Below are 16,906 nucleotides of genomic sequence, written 5' to 3'. Positions count from 1 at the left end.
AGTTTTTTAAATACTCAAATCACAAGGAGAACAGGTTTCACCGGTTCCGCTGCTCAAAGAACAACTTGATTTTTAGGTTCAAACTTATTTTCAGGACCAAATGGATGTTTTTTTTAAACCACGATGGCACTTTCCCCAGAAAATTTCACTGACTGGCAACTAACTGTCTCACCAAACCCCTCAAACCTGCATTTTCTGTTTTTCAACTGAAAAACATGCCTTTCTGGACTGTTTTTGGCAATGAGAAAAGATCTGATTCTTTTTTTCCCCAACAAAAGCATTTGAAGAAACGCCATGGAAAATGGAGTTTCTCATTTTCCAGTCTCTTTTTTTTTTTTTTTTTTTTTGCCTAGGAAAAAAAATAATTTCCCCAAGTTCTTCCTCAGGCTTTGCAAAGAGAGATTTTAAGACGAAGACGGTTTTTTTTTTTTTTTTTTTTTTGCCTAGGAACAAAAATATTTCCCCAGGTACTTCCTCAGGCTTTGCAAAGAGAGATTCTAAGACGAAGACGTGAACAAAGTCACAGGTGAAGAACTTTCAACCGAGATGGACAAAGGGTGGGATGGGACTAAGCATGGGAAGAAGGAATGTGACTTTTCCAAGGTCACCCAACAAGCAAAGTGGAGAGCTGCTGGCGCTGTTGGGTCAGCGTTTCTGCCACTTGACCATGCAGCGCCTCTGCGCGTCTGTCTGTCCTGAAATAATGAGTTCCTTGGAGCAGAGCCAGTGCTTTCCTGAGTGCTTGGAAAGTGCTTCGCGCAGCCCTAGGTGCAGTCATACATAATAATTTAAAGGATAATAATAATATTAAAGTGGAAGCTTGCCACTGAAGATGGGACACGCTCAGCGACAGAGTCCTAAATCTGTGCCCCTCTTCTAGTAAAAGGTACTATTTGCCTCACAAATCCAGGGAGACTGGAATTCTCTGGACCTGATAATCACAGTCTTTCGCTCTGCAAAAGGCAAACTGACCTGAGTTGAATTAGGTCCAGTATCTACTCTAACACCTCGTGCCTGTAGCTGGCAGCTCTGGTCAGCTCTGGAAGGCTTTTTGCAGCTCAGGAGGATATCTGGAAAGAGTAAATTAACTGTGGTGGTGTGGGGAGCTGCTTGGACTAATGTTTTTTTCAGAGATAGGCTTTGATTGACACTTCAAATCTGCCTGACAATCTTTTATTCTAAGTGCAGTTGCTGCCTTTCTTCAGAGCAGGAAGAGCTGGTTTGGTTGCTGTCCTTCAAATGATGGATCTTATCACACGGGAAAAAGAGGAAGAGAAAAAAAAGCAAACCACCTGGAAACAGCCACAGGTACAGCATAAAAAGAGGTAAAGCTAACTGGATCTGTTTGAGATATTTCTGTTTTTTCCCTCTATGCCATAATCCAATGCAAGATATAGGAGAAAAGAGGCTCTGCTCTGAGGAACAAGAGCGGACTGTTTTCTTTCTTTATTTGCCTGTTTGTTATGTTGTTGTTTTCCTTCAAGAGATTTTTCCCTGCTTTGCAGATAGGACTGTGCCACCCTCCAGTGCTGAGAGGACTGGGAAGGCAGTGGGACAGCCCTTTTACTCCCTGGTTCTACACTGTCTCTCCCACTGCCTGTTCTCCCCACGCTGCCTCTTACTCCTTAGTTTCAGGCATCCTTAACGCTTGCTAAACGCTGTGATGACACCATTCACCTGCTCTCAGAGGAGGTGACAGTCACTTTTTACATTCCAATTTAGACATTTGGGGTTTACCTGAGTCTGGCCAAGAAGAAGGTCTCCAAACAGGCAGACGCATGCTTCGAATCCTCTTCTGGACACCCACTTAGGTGGCAAAACAGGTCTTCTGTTTGAGATGTCCTGTCTCTCCTTGCTTGTCCAGATCCATCCAAAAAACTGCCAGGCTCTTTAGGCTGCAGAGTAGAGGCCTGTTGTATGTCCAAGTACCCAGAAAGATGCTGATAGTAAGAGCTGCTCTGAAATGGGTGCTTCCCTTGTTCTCTGTGAACACAGGTGTGGACAAGACCAAGGACCAAAGCTGAAAGGTGTGATAGCTCCCATCTGTGTGCCAGCCAGGATACTGCAAGATGGAGAGACCTTTGCAACTTCACATGCTGCACCACGGATGGGATTTCTTCTCATCAGGAGTGTTTATCTTTGGGATCCTGCTTTTGATGGGGCCTCACGGACAGGATTACCAAAAGCGCTGCTGTTCGCTGCTGCTTTCACCTCCACCTCGGAGCCACAGCCAGGCCTTTCCAACCAGCTCCTTCTCCTGAGTTTCACGAGCAGAAGACAAGCCCAGGCAGGCCACCTCCACCAGCCACTGTGCTTCACCAAGGCAGCTCTGGCTGAGGCACGTTTCAGCCGCTCTTCTGTGCTTCTCCTCTTGTGGATGGATCAAGCGCTTCAGTTTACAGGGCCACCAGCCTGGCAGCTTTCCTCAGCACTAAATTTACTTTTTAAAGTTACATCAGTGTTGTACCCAGAGGGACTGGAGGAACAGATGCAGCCTGTGAAGTCTGGCTTTAATTCACCTGCCTCATTTAATTTCCTGCCCTGCCTTCTAATCAATGAGTCTGCACTAGCGACCCTGGGAATACAGAGGGGTTTTTTCATATATAGGAGAATTCAATGCAGTGGCTGCGCTGGTGGAGGTCTCAGGGTCTCCAGCAGGTTGTCCCACCTCTCCTTTGAGGCTGCTTCATTATGGATTTCCCTCCTGCAGAAGCACTTGCACACACTCTCCAATCCCTGGCAGCTGCACCGCGTCTCCTTTCAAGGGCTGGTTGGCACAGGGCAGCTGTGCCACATTAGCCTCTCTTAGGCAGGCTGGCTCTGTGGCATTCCCTCCTGGAAGTGCTCTCCTCCCAGGTGTTCCCAGTTTTCAGCCTCATGGCTTTCTTTTCAGGGCCACATGCTGCTTTCTGGGGCTCTGTCCCCATGGTGGCCCTGCCATGCTACCTCAGATGGGCTGCTGAGGCTGAAAGTGCCTCGTTACCTCCCAGCAACATCGTGGGACCAGTGGTGCTTCCCAGTGGCTCCTTTCTCCGGGCAGCTGTGCCCATGCTCCCCATCGTGCCTTACTGGCCCTGTGGTGTGTCACTTGTCACTTCCCAGGTGGCCCTTCACCGAGGACAGTAGCACCACGTCACCTCGAAGGTGCTTTCAGGACTACATCGCCTCAGATGCTCAGGGCTATCAGGAAGCCCTGATGAAAGGGCTTCTGGCACTTTTGCTTTGGTTAAGCGGACTCTCAACTGTCCTGGTTTTTTTTTTTTTTTTGAGCTCATGTTAATTCCAGGCAGTGCTGCTCACTTGCTTAATCAGCTGGGGTCAAAACCCCAAGAGACAGAAAGGTTGTCTTTGGCTGGTTGCACCTATTTTGTGACGTGGCTGCTTCACCTCGCGTATTATAATCTGTATCAGATTGCTCTTTGCCTGCTAAAATGGACAATTAGGATCCAGTTGTAATGCAAATTGCATGGTGGAATAAAAACCGTAGGGAACAAAATCACAAATAAGTATTTATGTCAGCCTTTGTTACCGCGTGATGGGTCCCGCTCAGTTACTGCTGGCTGTGAAGCATCAGACAGAAGAGAACCTGGTGTGCCTTTGTGTTTTATAGGCACGAGCTGCCGAGCTGCTCTGTGTAAGGCTGCCTTTAGGCACTCGCGGGCCCCGATAATGTGTATGTGTGCAAACCTAACAGACAGATTGCCGCCTACACTGGAAATTTGATGATTGCCTTGTTTTTTTCAAGGCTGTGTTTTCTCTACTGCAGGCCAAACCCATGGGGTAATCTCCAGTCTCTCTGCACAGGGCTGAGATGATGTGGGGAGAGAAGCGGCGAGATGCTGAAATTTCAATCTGCCACATCATGTGCTCCTAATACTGATGGCCTCGTAAGCGTGGCGTCGTCGTTGGCGTCGTTGCTGTTGGTCTTGTAATTGTTGCCTTCCTACGTGTGGTGCTAAGTGTTGTAAATTAAGAGAAATATTTAAATTTGTCATGGAACCTAAAGTCACTGTGGAATTAAACACGCAGGAGTCCTGCAAATGCAAATGGAAGAGGTATGTCTTCATTTCAAACGGCAAGCCACGTCGACGTAAAGTGATGTGCAGCTGATGCAGCTGCTCTTGCTGCACATCAGCTTTGCATTTCCCCAGGCCCCGGGTAACGAAGAATCGAGCTGCATGTTTTCCCAGCAAAACTCATCTTTGAGAATTGAGGTGGAATATTCACGTTTACAAAGCATTAGAGCTGGCAGCCGGGGGAGGCCGGTGTTTTGAGGGTTGGCTGAGCTTGTAAAGACTTGTAAGATCCAGAGTGAGAGCGACGCCTCTTCATGTCCCATGGAAATGGTGGCTTCTAGAGGCCAGCAAGGAGCAAGAGTGAGAGGTGGTGATGCCAGATGGATGAGCTGAGTTCAACGTCCTCCTAGAAGCTATGGCATATAGCTTGTATATCTACTCAGAAAGGCCATTGCAACCACCATAAATGACTCCAAATGGCCTTATTTTCCCACTAGCAGTGAAATAAGCAGCTTCAATGGGGAGGAGTAAATCCATTTGATTGCACATGTTGCTGAGAATAACCCTCTTATTAGTTATTAGTAATAACCCAATCTATTGCTAGCAGCACAGCCACCAAAGCAGAGCCAGCCTTATCTGCCAGAGAATCATTGTGTTGCTTCTAACGCTTCCAATTACCGCTGAACAAGGGGAGCCGGAAAGGCCTGAAGGGAAGGAGATCTGTAGGAAGCAAAAGGCAACATGGAGAACTTGGGTTACAAACAACGTGTGCGACAAATGAAATATAGCAGGGCCAACACATTTTTTGAGGAAGAATTCTGCCAGGCAAGGCTGAGCTCTTTCCATTCCCGACTTTCTTCTAAGCCAACACATGGTATTTGTATGTTAGGTCATGAGATGGTGGAGATGTTGGCCTCTTAGCTTGTCTTCTGAAGGAAAGAGGGGCTTCTAGACCTTCTACCAGCAGCTGCAAAGCTCAGGGCTCCAGTCCAGGATTTATATGAAAATTCTCCGCTGGAATCAATGGCAAAACACCTGATCCCCACGGCAGTGGTGTTCTTGCACGGCAATGCTCTGGGAATTTCTCACATGGAATAGATCAGATTCTGCTCTCATTTATACAATTATGAATCCAGTGTAGCTCCATTTGAAACAACTGTTTTCTTCCAATGCAAATGAGATCAAGATCTGGCCCAGGCTGTTTTTGTACACAATGGAAACTGACTGAATTATGGAAAGCAGGAAACAAATCTGATGTAAATCTAAATGGAAATATCATGCTCTCTCTTACATCAGAATAAATTGGAAGCAAGTCTGTTGATTCTAATGGAATTCATCTGGATTTACACCAGACTGTGGCTCAGCATTTGTCAGTTGGCTGCACACCGACATCAAAACGCAAACCATGCTACCTCATCTGAATAGCTTTGAACAATTTCTTCCTTTTCCTTTACATTTAAGCAGTTGCCTCTGCATCCTGATAGCTGATTAGCCTTTTCAAACAAATAAACCCCTGCAAACAGGCATCAACAAATGAGCCCCGCTCTCGCTGGCATTTTCAGAATCTAAATGATGAATCTGAAGTACTGAGCTTGGTTTTGGAGTCACTGAAACTTGCACCTCTTCCTCTGTGTTCACAACGTAGAGCAGGAGGACAGAGCTCACGGGAGGACAGACTTCAGCAGCAGCTATTCTGATTTCCCCAAAGTATGGCAAATTCATTGCCTTCCCACCAGCAGTGGTCAGGACCAGCTATTTCCTAAGGTGCACAGGAGACCTTTCAGTAGATAAACAGAATATTTTCTTACTTCCACTCTTGCTGCGTTCACTCAGATGGCCAGAACGGAGCCATAACCCTCCCTAAATGGATCTAATAGGAAAATGTGTCATGCTCTGTTCCTGCAGGCAAGTTATTGCTTCTTGCTGTGTCTCCGTGCAGCTCTCCATGGGAGTCTGTTGCTCACGGGCACCCTTCATGGGGACAGTGTGAGGGTTAGTTCACATCTCAGCAGCCAATTTGACTCCCTGGTGAAAGCCACAGGAAAAGCACGATGTGTGAGTAAGGGCACAGCCACGTCAGCCCCTTCCCTCCCACCTCAGCTCCCCAGCTTCTTACACAGTTCAATTTTTAATCTGTCTTCGTGTTTCACTTTGGATAATTAGTAAAATGCATCTTAATTAAAACAAGGGGAGGAGAAGACGACACACAAACACCCTCAAGCCTTAAGCCAATGGGATTCAGGGAGGGGCAAAGCCATTATTCAAATACAAACCTTGTTGGTAACCAGGCAAACATGGTAATGACAGTTATGGGGAGTGTTTCAAAGGTGAGGAGTTTTCTGAAAGCTGGGTAACTGTTTGCCTGTACACCCTTCTGTCAGGGGACAGGCAAGAACCTGATGCCCAATACCACGAGCCTGGCCTGCAATCGGTCTCCTGGGGAGAAGAGCCCCAGGGAGCGGTGTGATCAGTAACCCTCCTTTCTATTTCCCTACCACTGATGTTCTGTGGGATCCTCCCAAAATTAATTTCACAAGCAGCCCCTGCCTATGGCTGTTTAATGTGGAGATGTTCAGCCTGAGACATGCACAATCACCCTTTGCTGGATCGTTAGTGACAAAGCACGCGAGGATCCCGACCAGCATCTAAATGTGCCAGCCACCACCTCTCAGAGTATTTATGTTCCCATCCGTAAATTGTTATAATAGATACTTCCCTGATTTTATAAAGCTATTAAAGCCTCTCTAATGAAACAGAAGCTCTCAAAGAGGTGTGATTATTATGGCTTACTCTTGCTTAGGCTTATTCCTGAGGGTCAGCTGTGCTTAATTCGTGAGAGCTTTCTCACTGCTGGCACTGCAGACCCTACGTGGTGTGGAGCATCTTGCATTTTACAGCATCACCTGGAACAAACGCCTGCAGCCAGGATGCACCTGACAGTTGTGTTGTTGATACACAAACAAAAGCTCCAGCTTCCTCATTGCTCACACCCTCTACTGTTTGCCATGTACCATAGGCTTATTTCATCCAGGTGTTGACTCCGAAGCAAAGAGAAAGCAGAAATGAGAAGTAACTGGGTCTCACCCCAATCCCAGCTTTCTCCAAGAACACGCTCATGGGCAGCACTGGGCTGCAGAGTACGTGTAACCCTGGGGAACCAGCTAAACTCAATTTGCCAAGCTCCTTGGAGAGTCTCAGCAGCACCACTGCTCATTACCCACTGCCTATAAATGATCTTAGCGCACATGTTAATAAAGCCTGTACTGAGGTAGGGGTAATAGGACCACCAAATAGAGAGTCAAGAGAGAATCACAACGGCTGAGATATTTTCTGCTCCAGCAATACAAGAAGATGGGGAGCAATTATTTGCTTTTATAGGAATAAAACTCTTTAGGCAAGGACCTTAAAAGTGGGAATAATTGTAATTTACCGTTCACACCGTGCAGTGGGAAATCAGGCCCAAGCTTGTAGCTACAACCTTTAGCTATAAATGCTGTGGACTGTGCTGTGCAGAGCTTTGCCGAGTGACTAGTCACATTGATTTCAGCACAGCTCTCCCCAGGGTACAGCACTGCTTTATGTGAGTATGGATGTGAGACCCTGCATCTGATTCAGATCTTGTATTCTGAAAAATTGAGTGATTTTCGGTGGGTATATGCCTGACTGACTTGAAGACGCACGTAACCTGGCTTCAAGACCTGATACAACCTTGATAAGGTTCTTATTAAGCTATTCTTCTGATTAAGCCCTGTCTTTGTTGGGCAGAATCCTATCCATTTCAGCACTGAGACTCTTGTGCACGCAAGAGCTGGCTCTAATGTCAGAAATCAGGTTTGGCCATGATGGCAATAGAACAGGTTAGCCTATAAGCCCAAAGTCAATTTGCAAACTCCATCTGTTTAAAAAGAAATGCATTAACGGATTCAACGACTGATCTCCTGAAATGTCATTTGAATAGTTTTGACTGTGCAGTTGTTTTATTCCTGGGAAATTTTAGAGTACAAAAAGACTTTTATTTTCCTTCTTCATTTGCCAAGAATCTCTTTGAAACTTCTTTGTAATACAGACTGAGGCTTGGACCAGATCTCTAGCACCCATAAACAGACATGTCTCTATTGACTTCTGTAAAGAGATGCTGATATACACAAGCTGAGGATCGAGGACAAGAAAATGAAAGCAAGAAACTTGAAGTTCATGAAGCTTTTTGACCTGGGAAGTAGTTACTCCAGGAAATGTGTTATTTCCCAAAAAATTGAGTCTTCCAAAATTGATTCTCCTTCTACCTGTTTGGAATATGAATGTCCAGAACACGTCTTACTGACCCAGTGCTGTCCTTCAATCAATTCCTTTTATGCTGATAGTTTGAGGACTTTCCTGCTGTCTGCTCTGCCTCCCAGGGCACGTGCAGGTAACACTGGATGGTTTAAAATTGAGTCTTCCAAAATTGATTCTCCTTCTACCTGTTTGGAATATGAATGTCCAGAACACGTCTTACTGACCCAGTGCTGTCCTTCAATCAATTCCTTTTATGCTGATAGTTTGAGGACTTTCCTGCTGTCTGCTCTGCCTCCCAGGGCATGTGCAGGTAACACTGGATGGTTTGAATTAAAATATTTCACTGTGAAAAAAGTCACAATACGTTTTTTAAATATAAAGCCTTTGGCAATAGTGCCCACTTGTGAATTATTGAATTAAAATATTTCACTGTGAAAAAAGTTACAATATGTTTTTTAAATATAAAGCCTTTGGCGATAGTGCCCACTTGTGAATTGTCCAGGAAATGTGTTATTTCCCAAAAAATTGAGTCTTCCAAAATTGATTCTCCTTCTACCTGTTTGGAATATGAATGTCCAGAACACGTCTTACTGACCCAGTGCTGTCCTTCAATCAATTCCTTTTATGCTGATAGTTTGAGGACTTTCCTGCTGTCTGCTCTGCCTCCCAGGGCATGTGCAGGTAACACTGGATGGTTTGAATTAAAATATTTCACTGTGAAAAAAGTCACAATACGTTTTTTAAATATAAAGCCTTTGGCAATAGTGCCCACTTGTGAATTAGAGAATGTGGTGGTATGGGAGAGAGTCTGGATTATTTTAGGTGATTTTAGTGCTTCTAAAAGCTTGAAATTTATATGCTGTAAAAGCAGAAGATAATGTACATGGATTGATGTGTATAGAGATGCTGGGATGAAGAAGAGACCAGGACATAAGGCAGATGCGGGATGGAGCTCTGAGTAAGGAGAGGCACCCACAGCCTAATGAGACACAAATATTAGGAATGGAAGGAGAAAAGAGGAAGAATGAGTAACTGGAGCCTTGGTCTAAGCACTGAAGCCCATTCTTACTGTGGGGCATCCTTCCCGGTCACTGCAGTGTGGTAGAGGCCTGGGTGCCTCCACCAAGCACTCAGAGAGGTGTTCAGAAGGGATTCTGGACGTGATGTTATGAGGCAAGACTGTATGACAACAAAGAGGGTGAAAAAAAGCAATTCAAGGTTTAAGCCAGGGCTAGTTTAAGGTCTGGGTACGCCAGGATAGACCTCCCCAGTTCTGGTTTCTCACAAGTTCTTCTGAAGCTTTTAGAACTGCAAAAGGATGCTGGAAGAGAAGAGTCTCCTGCTGCTAAGCCTCCACCATCACTGGGGAGGTGACTTTTTTGTAGTTTAATAGCAAGTTGTCAGTTTTCAAGGCTGTCAGTGCAGTGCCTTTCTCCCACAGCGAGCAGCTGATTTCAGCAAGGAGTTATTCCTGGTATATATGTAGGAGAAAAGAGCTTCCTTTATTCTTTAAAGGCGAGAAGAAATAGTCTTCCTGACAGAACCCCAGTGATGATATTGAGCTATCAAAGGCTGGGAGAACTCCCTAAAAACATTAATTATGGTAATGCCTAAAGCAGCAAAAGCTATGCTGAGAGATGACACAAGAAGGGTGCCCTTGGTGATATGTAGGGCCAGTCCCTCAGGAGTGTGTGCCAGTGACCAACTGCAGGTGCTTGAGGAAGGAACACAAGACCAGGGGATGCTTAGAAGTGTCTGCTCTCTCCTCTTCCAGCTTCTGGAGGCTCATGCTTTGCCCAGCACCTCCTCTCTTTCCTGTTGCTGTTGACTGAATTTTGTTTCTATTTTCTTTCACTTTGAATGTAGGGAAAAGAGGGGAAGCAGGTCTACAAAGCAATTTCCAATGTGCTTCCCTATCTGTCTGTCTGCTCCGTACAAATAGTTGTTTTTCTTTGGGATAAAGGCTGAAGATAATTCCTTTAAGTGGCAATTAAGCTCCAGGTGGCTGCAGAAAGCTGCAGCTTTCTCCAGCTCCTGCAGAGACACAGCCTGAGCCACAGGTTTCCCTACTTCCCTAAACCAGGAGATTTTTTTCCTGCCTCTGTTTTGTGTCTGGCAGTGATTATGGCCCCGCGCCTCCAGGGTAGCCCAAAGTGATTGGAGCAGCGGGGAAAATGACAAACTGAGGATGCTCCATAAACTGGCTGTGTCCTCTTTCTGAAATGCACCAATTTCACAGAGCAGGAAATAGTTTCCTCTCAATCCTGATTTGACCTCCTTGTGTTTCACCTGCAACACCTCTGTTTTCCAAACACTGAGTCCAGTTCAATCTCCTTTTTCTCCTGCCGGGCTGGCAGATGTTGGAAGGGGACTTTTGATCACGTTGGATGGATTACTGTGGGCTGAAGGAGCAATACTTGCACTCCAAGACTCAAAGTGAGTCTCATCAGCAGACGCGCGTGATCAGCTTGGCTCATTAGTTAATGAGGTTAATGAGGACACCTGTATGAGCCATCTAATATGAAAGGGGACGTGTCTAGCCATAGTGATTGCTCAAGATGACACAGCAAATCACTGGCAGAGCTGGGAGCCAGCAGAGCACGGCAGGGCAGGGCTTTATCTTCAGGCACCCCCCAGGTCTGAAGTCCAAGTGGATGGACACAGCCCTGAGCTTGAGGAGACAGCTCAAATTCAGGCTGGTGTTGGGCTTATGCAACAGGAAGATACAGGATGTCAGCACACTGTCTGGGCTGGAAACATTTTCCACTATTGGTGAGGCCCATGAACCTTAAGAGAGCTTCAAAGCCTACCCACACCTCCATTGGCAAAGAAACGTGAGCCACTAACTCAGAGGATCTCTCTTTCACAGACAGTCTTATTATCCATAGCATCAAATCGTGGGATGTTACCACTTCTACCTGGTTTTAATGATTTATCACCCCCGAATTATGCACCATCGGTGACAGTAATTTTCTCTGATTTGGACAGGTGGATGGAATTATGTCTCTCTCTGTTTGGTGTGCTAACAGGATCAGAATTAATATTTTGTCTTGCCTGGCTTATCTTAGCTAGACAGTAGCTATTATTTCACCTACTCTGTTTCTCTTCCCCCTCCCTGCCACAACTAAAATAATTTGATTTTGAGCTATACTTGAAGCAGGACTCACCTCAAATCAGATTTCAAATTCCTTGACCGGAGTCCGATCTCAGTGCGATCAATCTCCAGCGCGTCCGAGCACAGTCAGTCACGTAATAGGATGGATCAAGCAGGGAGCACACATTTTGTGGGTCACTGCAGGCACCTGTGCACAAACACATGCACATATTTGACTCTGTGTGCACACAAGCCAGCACGGGGCAGAGCGAGGAACAGCTCCCCATCAGCCAGCATGGCACATGGTCCTGTGCCCCACACCATGGCCTTAGGGCCCTACAATCCCTCGTGGAGATCACAGTTCACAGAATCAGAGAATGATTTGGTGTTGGAAGGGACCTCTGGAGATCATCTCCTCCAACCCCCTGCCAAAGCAGGTCCACCCAGAGCAGGTCCCACAGGAACGTGTCCAGGCGGGTTTGAATGTCTCCAGAGAAGGAGACTCCACCACCTCTCTGGGCAGCCTGTTCAAGGGCTCTGCCACCCTCATAGGAAAGAAGTTCCTCCTCATGCTTAGATGGAACTGTCTATGATCAACGTTGTGCCTGTCACCTCTTGTCCTGTCCCTGGGCACTACTGAGAAAAGCCTGGCCCCCATCCTCCCTTTAAGTATTTATAGGCGTTGATCAGATTCCCCCTCAGCCTTCTCTTCTCCAAACTAAAAAGACCACAAGTCCCTCATCAGGCCCCTCATCATCTTCATAGCCCTTTGCTGTCTCCTCTCCAGCAGTTCCCTGTCCTTCTTGAACCGGGAAGCCCAGAACTGGACACAGGTTATGTCCCTGCAAGTGTCTGTGAGTGCAGAGGAGCCTCCCTGTGCACTCCTGAGCACGGCTCTGAGTGTGTCTGTGCAGGTCTGAGTGTGTCTGTGCACACCTGGCTGTGCGTGTCTACGCTGAGAGGCAAATGCATGAAAGCAAGATGGATTTGATTACTCACAACGTGCTCTTCCTCTGCTCTTTCTTTTTCTACCTTGTTCCCACTCGTGCTGAATTACAGTCACCACCGCTGGTCTTTGCCTCCCAGTGTGGGGTGCTGTGTTGTGTTAGGTTCTATACATATTGCATTGTTTGCCTTCTTTTTTTCCCTTTCCCTTCCTTGCTCATGGTTGTTTGTTTTCTCTTCATGTGTGGCATCAAAAGGCCGTTTGAACAGCAACTATCCAATCCGAATGAAAGGGGATGTTGCTTTTGGAAGATCCAACAGAAGCCTGAACAGAACTGATACTAAATTATGAATTAGCTGGAGGTTTTTCTCTCTTCTTTTCCTTCTTTTTATTTTCTTTTCTTCCTGTTTTTTTTTTTCCCCCCTCCCTGTCTATTTTCCTAACCCTCCTCAAAATGCGCTGGGCACAAAACAGTAATGAAGGGCTGGACTCATTATTTTTGTTTATGGCAAAACCCAAGTGGAACAGAACTCTAAATGGGCTCTGGTTGAGTCCCATCTCCCTCCATAAAGAGTGTAATAAATATCAGCCACATTGATTTTCCTTCCCCATGAACCCTTTACTATTTGTTCTGGTCTAAGTGCACTGCGTTTTCCTCTGAGGTTTCTTTTGCTCTAACTGTTCTATTATCTGTTGTTGTTGTTAATCTGTGTTGAGTACGTAATTGAGATCCTAAGAGGGAGGTTAAGAGAAACTCCCTTGGGAAGACATCTGACCTACATGAAGAAAGAGAAAAAATAAAATAAATAACCCAAGCCATTGAGGCCAACGTCTCCATTTACCTGGTGGAGCCATTTCCTTTATCAAGGGCTCTCATCCACCCCAGGCTTCGCTCTCTTTCTGTAATTAGTTGTATATATGTGTTTTTAACCTCTACTTGATTTTTGCATTGATTTCTTTGCCCCGGGGGGACATCTGCCAGTTGATTCCCTAGGCCTGATTTTCCCATTACCCGCAGTTGTCTGAACTGGGGTTACAGTCGGGGACATTGTGGGCAGAAGTAGGTTTTGGCCCCTTCCTATTCTCATGCTGTGATTTAACCTGACCCAAGCGACACAGTACATGTTGGGGGGCGATGCAGAAGACGTCTCAAAACACAGATGACAGCTACTTAGTTCCCCTTGGATTTCCCAGGGAATGAGGCGTGGGCAGGGCTGAAAAACTCCAGAGAGACTGGGAAAGGTGTGTTCAGCCAACCTCAGATGCTGCTCACCCGCTTTCCATCCAGCGCTGGCCTCCTGATCCGGGCAGTCTGTGTCCTGAGCACTTGAACTTCCCGTCTCCCTTGTTCGGTTGCTGCCGCAGGGACCTATTGCAAATACACGGAATCCATTATTGCCTGCTCACTGTACCAGTTCCTGAATCTCAGCAGATAAAGAGTTCTTAGTGTTTTCTTAATGTCTCTTTGTAGTTTATTAGAGGCCTAGGAGGCATGTGGGGGAAATGAGAATGTGACTCAGAAATCCCTGTTCGGAGTCACGTGCTTCCTTTGCAATCTCATTTGTAACCAGACTATTAAAAGTGAATTATCTGAGCCAAGTGGCAATGCTGAAGCATAAGGGCTGGGGGGAGGGAAGTAACACTTCCCTCTGGTGTCTCCAGATGCAACCAGCTTTGTTCAGCCAGTTTAATCTGCCCCTTCCTGGCCATACTGGGATTTTTGCTGTTACTACAGGAGAATTGTTGGTGCTGACAGTTGTGGACATGGCTGGCTTGATTCCCCCTCCAGACCTGATGAAAAAGTGTCCCTCTTGTCTCCAGCACGGGGATGTCTTCATGCTCTTGACAAGAAGATGGGAAGAGGAGAGGGAGATGCCCATGTGATGCCAGCTCTGCTCTCCCTGGAGAATCTGGTGTGACCCAGCAATGTGTGCTGGCAGCCCAGAAACCCCCCACATCCTGGCCTGTATCCCCAGCAGGGTGAGAGGGGGGATTCTGCCCCTCTGCTCTGCTCTGGGGAGACCCCCCACACACCCAGTGCTGCCTCCAGCCCTGGGGCCACCAACAGCAGAAGGACATGGACCTGTTGGAGCAGGTCTAGAAGAGGCCACAGAGATGCTGGGAGGGCTGGAGCCCCTCTGCTGGGAGGGAGGGCTGAGAGAGTTGGGGGGTTCAGCCTGGAGAAGGCTCCAGGGAGACCTTAGAGCCCCTTCCAGTCCATAAATGGGGGTTATAAGAAAGATGGGGACAAACTCTTCAGCAGGGCTTGTTGTGATAGGACAAGGGATAATGGCTTTAAACGAACGTAGGGTAGATTTAGACTGGATATAAGGAAGAATTTTTTAACAATGAGGGTGGTAAAACACTGACCCACATTGCCCAGAAAGGTGGGAGATGCCCCATCCCTGGAAACATTCAAGCTCAGGATGGATGGGGCTCTGAGCAACCTGATCTGGTTGAAGATGTCCCTGCTCATGGCTGGGGGGTTGGACTAGATGGCCTTTAAGGTCCCTTCCAACCCAAACTATTTTATGAGTCTATGATTCTATGATCCATTGATGGCGAGGCCGTGAACTGACAGCTCTACTTGCTGCCATGTTTCTATGGTACTTCCATCACGTCTGTTTCCAGGGATGTCTAATAAACTGAAACAAATTGGGATGAGGGATTATCAGGCGTTAAATGGTGCTACCGAGCCAAGCCTCCCGCTCCCTTCATTATGACAAATTTCTATTTTCTTCCAGGGACTGCCTGCAATCCAAACAGAGCAGGGCGAGGAGGTGGCTGCTGGCGTGTCTGGGCCTGTCTTAAGCAGCTGGGGCTCCTCCAGGTCCTGGCTTGTCTCTGGGTGAAGGTCAGGTCCTGTTTCTGTTGAAGCAACCTCATATCTCTCAGTAGGGGCTGGATCAAGCCTTTAAGGAATTAGACTCTGCTTCGGTTCATAGAAGTGAGCTCAACCTCTCAAAACCTCCCTTTTCTTCTCTCCCATTCTGTTCAGGAATCGCTCTGAGTGTATCTATTGACTTTCCATGGAAAGTGGACATACCCATGTAAAAAACCTTGCTGCTGAAGGTTTTATAGAAGTAATATTGACCTTCCCATTGACGCTGAAGAGAATAGAAAGTCCTGCTTCTCTGTAAAACTAAACTAAAATTGTATTTGATGAGTTCTATAAAATGCTTATAGATTTTTATTTTTTCCTACTTTGGCCAAAACATCTTTTTTTCCCCATAAAGGCCGGAGGCAGAATATTTACAGAGGAGGAGGGAAACGATTTTTTGAAAAATATTTGTCCTGGCAAATTGTTGCAAATTTGTAAGCTCCCAGATGCATCTAAATAAATAATAGCAGAACTTTGGCTGCATTTGCAAAAAAAATACACTGGATTTATGGGCTTGTTTCAGGTATAATCGGGATCTCAGTTAGGCTTACTGAGTATTTACAAGCTTTATATAGTTTACAATGGAAGCAGTACCTGTGCAGTCTTGTGGGAAGTAAATCCAGGTCGCACCCACTCCAAAAACAGGTCAAGCCCTATTTTTATTGGCGAGCCTCTGGCTGCTGCAGTCGTGCCCTACTGTGGCCACAGGCTCAGGGATCCTCCCAGAGAGGTGGCAGATTTTCAGGTGGCGACACCAGTTCCTTCCTTGGGTGAAAAGGTGAGTCTCTGGGCATTGGGAGAAAACAAATGGTGCACATTTTGGTTGGGTCTAGAGGGATAGGAGGTCCCCAGGAGGATATTAGGTTGCCAAACTTCACATGGTGCCAGGTTGGACAAGGCTGAGCCGGGCAGAGAAAGATCTGTCCTGTTTCCGAGCTGGTGCCCCAGAGGTATCCCCTGGCACCTTGTGCCTACTTTTAAAAGGTGCAGGAAAATGCCAATTCTTTCTTAGAGCAGCTCAAATCTTCTGTTTTTACTGCTCATTGTCTCCCGTGGCTCATATCCTGACAAGAGCTCATCGCTTATCAGCATCGCTCGCCCTAAACCCTGCAAACCATCGATCAAGCCTCTTCCCTCCCTAGAGTAGGAGAGTCTCCAGCAATCAGAGAATGCCTTAAAACAAGAACTGGATCTTTATTTGCTTTGTGGCCCTCAGCTTCATGTTTTCTAGGTTTTCTGCCACAGAGAGAGTATAGAAATGTTCCTCTCATTTTTAAAGAAAGCCAAGATAATCCGTGCCACCGGAGACTGAGCATCGCAAAAGGTTTCCAAAGAATTTAAAGAGCTACCACCTAACACACTGTGGCCACAAGAAACCTGTTGTCTGAGATAGACTAAACCAACTGATTATTAGAATGCACTTAAATATCCATTAATTAAAAATGTATAAGCTCTATGTGTAAGCTTCATAAAGTATATGATCCCTGCTTTCCTCTGAAACCTCTTTCTTTCTTTCCACCAAGTCTTTTATTTCCCTATCAGCTCTCTAAGTCTTCTTTCTCTGTCTTTTCTCAGCCTCTGATGGCTTTGCTCAGTTCATCCTCTGTCATTTGTGTCTGGATCCGAAAACATTTCTCAGGATGTTTGACTCATCCATCATTTAGATAATCAGAAGGAAAAAAACCCAGTTTCCA

Source organism: Calidris pugnax, unplaced genomic scaffold, assembly GCF_001431845.1.
Source record: "Calidris pugnax isolate Ruff unplaced genomic scaffold, ASM143184v1 scaffold199, whole genome shotgun sequence".
Classification (NCBI taxonomy): Eukaryota; Metazoa; Chordata; class Aves; order Charadriiformes; family Scolopacidae; genus Calidris; species Calidris pugnax.
Note: the sequence above shows the minus strand (reverse complement) of the source record.